The sequence below is a fragment of the Macrotis lagotis genome, chromosome 1 (genome assembly GCF_037893015.1).
Source record: "Macrotis lagotis isolate mMagLag1 chromosome 1, bilby.v1.9.chrom.fasta, whole genome shotgun sequence".
Taxonomy (NCBI): domain Eukaryota; kingdom Metazoa; phylum Chordata; class Mammalia; order Peramelemorphia; family Peramelidae; genus Macrotis; species Macrotis lagotis.
The window spans coordinates 906,546,664-906,555,056 of NC_133658.1; the positions used below are offsets into that span (position 1 = coordinate 906,546,664).

An 8,393-nucleotide genomic window follows, 5' to 3' on the forward strand; every position below is an offset into this window, starting at 1 on the left:
GGGGCTCTGCTTCCAGGTGGAGGAGTCACTGTCCAAAACTTTTGAGAGTTTTTGTAGTTGTTTTCAGAGACACCCCCCAGGGAACTCAATTCCTCGAAGGTCTTATGAGAGATTCTAACTGCTCTCCTCATCTATGCTCTGGTCTTTAGATGATCATAAGCAGCCCCTTCTGTCTTGGAACCATGAGGAGAGTCCCTGCTTTGCTTGGCAGTAAAGTTCCTTTTCCTCAGTTTGTGACCTGGATCTGAGGATGGGCAAAGTAACAGAGTCCTACCTCAGAGAGAGCAGAGAGAACTTTGGAATCCCCCAGTCCCCTTACCATCTGTGGATTGAGCACTCTGGAAGTGGTTGCCAGGAGGTTCCTAGGCTGCTCTTGGTCCCTGGGGGATCAGGTCTGTGCCGGACTGGGCTTCCCTCTCACTCTGGTGCTGCCAGAATTTTCCTGCTGGGCCAATTTGTCCTTGGGAATACCTGGGCTGAGAGATTTGAAAACCACCACTGGTGCCATGGACCCAGGCTTTCTAGGGATCCAGGTACCCCTTGGGCTGTTCCTGGATGACTGGAGCCAGTTCATTCCAGATTTACCTGGACTATACTGTAGGTCCTTTCTAAGCCAGGTGTAATAGAACCTTCCCACGGATCTTCCAAGTTGTCTTGGGTTGGAAAATTGTGTTATTCAGTCTTTTTGTGAGTTCTGCCACTCTAGAATTGAGTCCTTATTTAAAATATTTGGATTGATCTGGAGGAGAGCTTGAGAGAGTTTCTGTCTTTACTCCACCATCTTGGCTCCACCTAAACCAAGTTTAAGAAAATGAAAATAAGTTTGCTTTGCCTGCATTTTGACTCCATAGTTTTTTCTCTGGACGTGGATAGCATTTTCCATTGTAAGTCTCTTAGAGTTATCCTTGCTCACTAAACTGCTGAGAGGAGTTAAGTCATAATTGATCACAGCTGATCATCATACAATTTTACTGTTAATATGTACAACATTCTTCTAGTTCACTTCAACCAGTACCATGAATTGATTGTCTTTTCCCCTAGCCATATTCTTCCCCCTGCTCCCATCCCATTCATATCCTTTTTATTATAGAGATCAACACCAACCTTTTAGTTTCTCAGTCTCACAACTTTAGGAGTCATCTTGGACACTTCACTATCTCTCAATCCCCATATCCAAATTGGTGCCAAGGTCTGGCAATTTCACTTCTGCGACATCTTTCAAACATGCATCCTTCTCTCCTCTGACACTGCCTCCATCCTGGAACATCCATCATAACTTCTTATCTGAGACATTGTCCTAACTTCTGCTAGATCTGCCAGCCTCAAGAATAATCCCTCTCTGGCCCACCCTCCATTCATAATTGAAGGTCTGATCATGACATCCTCTTGTTTAATAAACTCCAGTTATTCCTTATCACCTTGAGGATCAAATATGAAATTTTCTATCTTTTAAAATTCTTTATAACCTGTCCTCTCCTCCCCACCCTTTTCCACTCTTCTTAACATCTCCTCTATTTTCTTATACCTATTAAACAAACTTTGATTCAGGAACACTGGTTTCCCAAATGTTTCTCACACAAAACATTACATCTCTAGACTCTCAGTATTTTCTCTGACCCTCCACCATGTCTGGGATGCTCTCCCTCTTTACCTCTGCCTTCTTAGCTTCCCTGGCTTTTTTCAAGTCCCAGTTTAATTCTTTCCTTCCACAGAAAGGCTTTCACATTCTTCTCTAATTCTAGTGCCTTTTCTCTGTTAATTATCTGTTTTATACAGTTTATAACTTGTTGGTATTTAGATGCTTGTATATCATCTCTCCTATACCTCTGAGGTTCCTGAGAATAGGGGCTGTCTTTTGCCTTTTCTTTGCATTTCCCAGGCTTATCAGTAACTGGCACACAGCCAAGTGCATAATAAATGTTTATTAGCTGATCAACTGACTTAACAGGAAGGGTTGATGACTGTGAACTTTTAAGGGGTGTGACTTTAACCCTGGATCTCTCCTCTCCAGGCTATGGAGTATGTGAGTAACCTTTGAATTTATTACAATAAAAATAGCATTGGTGACTCCATTTTTCTCCTATTTGTCCTTTTGTGAAATCAAATTTCAACTTCTTGGAATCACCTTATTTTGGAAATCATAAGGTTACATAGATCTCCTCCCAACTGTCACACAAGTAAAATCTATCCACTTGCCTCTCTTTGTTATCATTAAAAAAAGAAGAAACTCAAGTTAAATTTTGTAAATGAAAAATATGAACTACTAAGGAAAATTAAATTACAGCAATTATTATTGGATTATTTTGTCCAATTATATGCCCCATATTTCACAATTTATCTGACATGGAAGAATGCTTATAAAAATATAAATTGCCTACATTAACAGTAGAAGAAATAGAATATCTAAATTAATCCATTTTAGAGAAAGAAATTGAACAGTTTATAAATGAGTTTCTTAAGAAAAAAATGTATTGGGGGGTGGCTAGGTGGATAGAGCACCAGCCCTGGAGTCAGGAGAACCTGGGTTCAAATCTGGCCTCAGACACTTAATAATGACCTAGCCGGTGCTTGCTTTGGCAGCACATATACTAAAAATTGGAATGATACAGAGAAGATTAGCATGGCCCCTGAGCAAGGATGACATGCAAATTCGTGAAGCGTTCCATATTTTTCACTTATGGTTTTGCTCAAAAAGTAACCATTGTTATTTCAAACCAGATATTAGACTCCAGTTTTACTTTCTGATGTTAGGAGTAAATCTGGAAACTATGCCAAAAGGAAACTTCTATGAATGGAAGGGTTTTTTTATGTTGCTATACTAAGGGAGGGTGGGGGAGGAGAGGGTACTTATAGAAGCAGCAAAATGATTCTCATTACTGGCTCATTTGATTTTTTCAAATGAAGGAATAGAGAACATTTCCTTAAAAATTAATAGGAAATCTGCCCTGAGATGTAGGAAGAAAGGTTGGTGAACAGGGATGGTGTTATTGATAAAGGTGATGGTCATGCAAATGTATGTGCTTAAGCCTCCGTGCAGGGCAGTAAATAGGGTGCTCTTAGCCAGTGACTTTCTTTTGACTTGATTTGGGTCCACACAGTCTCAAGCCAGTATTGCCTCCATAAGTCCTTGAGGGCAGTTTCCTTGTATTGCTAAATGGGAATTGTCTTCTCAGCAACCACTCCTGTGTCTGTTGTGGAAGGATAATTATAGATGCAATATGCATAAATAAATATATTGGATAAGTTATAATGTAACAGTTTACTCTAATAAAGAAAATTAAAATCCAAAAAAAAAAATAATGACCTAGCTGTGTGGCCTTGGTCAAGCCACTTAACTCCATTTGCCTTGCAAAAACCTTAAAAAAAAGTATCAGAACAAGATGAATTTGCAAAGTAATTTTACCAAGCATTAAAAGACTAATTCCATTATTAAAAAATAAGCAGAGGGACAATATAGGAGAAATAGGCAAAGAAGGGGGCCTACCAAATGCCCCTTATGAAACAAATATTGTTCTGATTCTTAAACCAGGAAGAGCAAAAGCAGAAAAGGAAAATTATAGACCAATTTTACTAATTAATATTGGTATAAAAATCCTAAATAACATACTAACTAGGAGACTAAATCAACATCTCATAAAGATTATACATTGTTACTAAGTAGAATTTATACTAGAAATGCAGGGCTGGTTATACATATGGTAAAATATAAACATAATTGGTTTTATCATAATCAACATTATGAAATAATAATCAACATTATATCAACAAGGAAAGCATTAAAATCATATGATTACATGAATTGATTCAGAAAACACTTTTGACCAACTACAACATACATTCCCATTAAAAACCCTTGAAAACATAGGCATAGAATTTTCCTCAAAATGATAAGAAGCATCTATCAAAACCATCAAGTCTTCCTAATCAGATCAGTAGTGAAATAAAGATGTCCATTAACATTAATATTATTCAATATGAACTAGATATGCTAGCAATAGCAATAAGAGAAGAAAAAGATAATAAAGGAATCAAAATGGGACCTGAGGTAATAAAACTATTTCTTTTTGTAGACTTTTTGTGATGGTATGTTTGAAAAACCCTAGTTATTTAATTAAAAAAGTAATTGAAATAATAATTTTAGCAAAGTAGCAGGGTGCAAAATAATCCCACATAAATCATCAATTTCTATATAACACCAACAAATTCTACAAGAAAAGGGCATAAGAAATATTTTATTTAAAATAATTGTAGATGATATAAACTCAGAAACTATATAGCTATAATTATGAAATACTTTTTATACAAATAAAATTAGATTTAAATAATTGGTTAAATACTAATTGTTCATGGATGGACTAAGCCAACATAATAAAAATAACAATTCTATCTAAACTAATTTACTTATTCAGTGCTACCACAATTAAATTTCCAAAACTTATTTTATTGAAAGAGAAAAAAATAATAGGATTCATTTGGAAGAACAAAATATCAAGAATATCAAAAGAATTAATGAAAATATGTAAGGAAGGTCAAACAGTACCAGATCTGATACTCTGTTGTAAGTCAATAATGATCAGAAATATCTTTTGGTGTTATTCAATTGTTTCAGTCATGTTTAACTCTCTATGACCCCACTTGTGGTTTTCTTAGCAAAGATACTGGAGAGGCTTTTCATTTCCTTTTCCAGTTCATTTTGTAGATAGGGAAACTGAAAGAAATAGGATCACATAGCTAATAAGTCTCTAATCAGATTTGAACTCAGGAAGACGAATCTTACTGACTCCATTTCTGGTGTTCTATATAGCAGGAAATTGGGCAGAAAATATTATAGATACTTTCTCAGATGAAAACCTCAAATCTCAATTTATAGAATTTTTTTTCAGATTTGTTAGTCATTTTCTAACTGATAAATGGTCAAAAGATATGACCAGGGCAGTTTTTGTAAGACTAAATCAAAGCCATTTGACATAATATCTATTGTTGATTAGGAAAATGCATATTAAAACAATTTTGAGGTGGCATCTCACAACTCACACATCAGATTGGTTAAGATGATAGAAGGGGAAAATCACAAATGTTGGAGGGGATATAGAAAAATTGGGACATTAATACACTGTTGGTGGAACTGAATTGATTCAACTATTTTGGAGAGCAATATGGAATTTTGTCCCTAGAGTTATAAAACTGTTTACCCTTAAACCCAATAATGCCACTATTAGATTTGTTTCCCAAAGTGATCAGGGGAAAAAGGAAAAAAAAAAGAATCTCTATTTTAAAATATTTATAGCAGTTCTCTTTGTGGTGGGAAAGAAATAGAAATTGAGGGAATGGTCATCAATTAGAAAATAGTTGAATAACTTGTGATAAATATGATTGTGATGAAATATCACCATACTGTAGGAAATATTGAACAGATTGATTTTAAAAAATATGGAAAGATTTGTATGCAATAATGCAGAATGAAATAAGCAGAACCAGGAGAATGTTGTATACTGTAACAATAATGTTATCTGACAAGTCACTGAATGACTAAGCTATTCTGAGTAATATCATTCACATCAACTAGGAAGGACTTATGAAGGAGAATAATATCTACCTCCAAAGAACTGATGTATAGAATTATGCATTGTATGGTTCCACATCTATCCATCTGTCTGTCTGTCTCTCTCTATCTGTGTATCTATCTGTATATCTATATCCATCTGTATATCTATCTGTATATCTATCCGTATCTCTATCCGTATCTCTATCTCTATCTCTGTCTCTGTCTCTGTCTCTGTCTCTATCTCTATCTCTCTCTCCATCTCTGTCTCTGTCTCTATCTCTCTTGCTATCTCTATCTCTATCATATCTCTCTCTATCTCTATCATCTCTATCTCTATCTGTCTCTGTCTCTATCTCTGTCTCTGTCTCTGTCTCTATCTCTATCTCTATCATCTCTATTTCTATCTCTATCATCTCTATCTCTATCATCTCTATCTCTATCATATTTATCTCTCTCTCTCTCTATCTATCTATCTCTCTCTAGCTCTATCATCTCTATCTATCTCTTTCTCTGTCTCTGTCTCTATATATCAACTGCTGCCCTTCTATAATTAGGAGTTGAAAGGGTGGGAGGATGACAACTTGGAACTCAAAATGTAGCAAAAAATCAGCCTTTGGTTGTCTCTTCTGTTTCATGTTTCTTTGCATGATCTTAGATGATCATCAATCTCAACATGGTGATGTACAGGATTTTATTAATCTTGTGATTTTTGATAGGTCTGGAGGTATGGGGTATAGCATAGCAAAATGGTTTCAGAGAAGATTTATGCTGAGAAAATGAAGAGCCAAAACACTGGACTGGCTATGCAGAAGTCATGGACTTTTAGGAGACAATGCAGAGTCAAAGTGAAATATGACAATATTTGCTTAGTGATACTTCAAATTGCTTTACATTTTGATGAATACTTGGTGGGGTTATAGGATAAGTAATTCAATTCTGTTTTAAGGTTTTTCTGTCAATGGGAGCTTGTATTTATGATTCATAAATAAAGTCACCCCATACTTAAAGTACATTGACTGATCTAGTCCCAGTTTTGGAGAAATCCTGGATAGGAGATGAAACAACATTTTAAGTTAATTTTTCCAAGCATGAGTAATGAATTGGTGGTGGGGGGGGGAGGAAATCTTATCCCATTCAGTAGAAGCCAGGGTCTCCTAAGACTAAATTTGGTCTAGATTGCATTCCTAGAACTATAGCAGATGAAGTTCTTAATGGAAAAGGATTGGCTAGAGTGCCCCCAAACCCTCTGGTTCAGCTGCAGTTTCTAATCATAAGAACTCAAATTCTGTGGTTTGTAAGGGAAGAGATTGTTTGCTGGGAACTTCCAGTTAGGAAGCATTTAGGTCCATCAGTCTTTGTTAGAGTAGGGTTGGGTTGACCATTCCCTTAAAGCAAAGAAAAGAGGGAACAGCATCTTTCAGTAGTGGGGAATCCTAGGGACACAAAGTCCTTTGTCTTCCTCTAGGAGGAAGAATCACTTATTTTGATGACTGGATTACCTGGGGTGACTATATGTTGACCAACTAACACTTATCTGTAATCTGTGGGGATTCACATTCCTGGGCTAGGGGATCAGAATACCAAGATATAAGGACTGTTAAGGTCCCAAGAGCTTGAAATATGAGTTTGGAGGGATACATATGGAAGAGGAAGAGACTGGCCTGTTCGGAGTGGAAGGTACATGAAGTTTCAGAAGAAGGCTGCTACAGATACCAAGCTATGTAGGCTTAACATGGATCTTTGGGTCAAGGGGAGCCATTTAATGTTCCTGAGTAGAGGAGAATGAGAGAATGGTTCTGAACATGACTCTATAAAGAGGAATCTGATAGCCTAGATGGGAAAAGTGGTTGAAGAGAAAGTGGAATCAGAGAAGCTAATGCATGACAAAGGGGCCAGAGTCTATCTGGGAGAGGGGAGGAGAGTTTGGGTTTATCAAGTCAACAAATGTTCTATGTATCTGCCATGTTCCCTGTCCCATGCCTCATTTCCTCACCTATAATATGTGGATGATTTCTGTTCTCCGTTAGTCATAGGATTGGGGTGAGGATCAAACCAAGAGCAACATGGGGCATGCTGGAATCAGTTCAAACCAACTTAAAAGAACTGATTGGTAAACTTTCAATGTCAGCATTTTACACTTCAGAAATTGGCAAATGAAACAAGCCAGGGTTAGGCTTATTAATTTCTTGGTTGTTGATGTAAGAAAGTGTTGAAGAAGAGATGAATAATGCAGATTAAATTTTAAAGGATGTAATAAAAGCATGTAATGTATACATTCTCCCCTCCCCACATCTCCAGATAGTTGGTTGTTAAAACATTTACCAGAGCATACCTGTATCTACCTTTTCAAAAAAAACTCTTTGAAAGATATTTAACTTCTCAAAATCCAAGGAGTGAGTCAGAAAAGGTCAGCTTTCTTCCTGACCTTTTATCTCTAACACTATAATTAAGTGAGTACCTGTTCCCAAGGTGTCTATAATTTCTATATCAGGACCAATTCCTCCTTGGCAAGAATTAGTCCCAAAAGGATAAGAGCCCTTTGTCTCTTGTTTGAAGAATGAAAGGCAAGTCAAGTTAGAATTCTGGACAATCTGGCCTGCTTCCTACTCTCCATATGTGGCATTTCATGTCTTACCTCTTAGATTTTGCACAATTGTTGTCTTCTGCTTGGTTTGCCATCCTTTTTTATTTCCAACAATGAATCTGTTACTCCTTCTAAACCTTACTGTAGTTTGGAAGATTACATAAGGCTTTTCACAGGTGTTAGTGATGCTTCCTAAAATTCCTTTATGTGTGTTTTGAATTTATTTTTGTGTATATAAGAAGGATGTAAACTCTTTGAAGACAG

At 36.5% G+C, this 8,393-nt stretch overlaps 1 non-coding gene across 1 annotated transcript; it reads left to right on the plus strand.

The window, feature by feature from the left end:
* Positions 1 to 2,564: 2,564 nt before the first annotated feature.
* Positions 2,565 to 2,672, plus strand: LOC141510363 (U6 spliceosomal RNA). Its single transcript, XR_012474859.1, has one exon. It is a non-coding gene; the product is annotated as a U6 spliceosomal RNA (small nuclear RNA).
* The last annotated feature ends 5,721 nt before the right edge of the window (positions 2,673 to 8,393 follow it).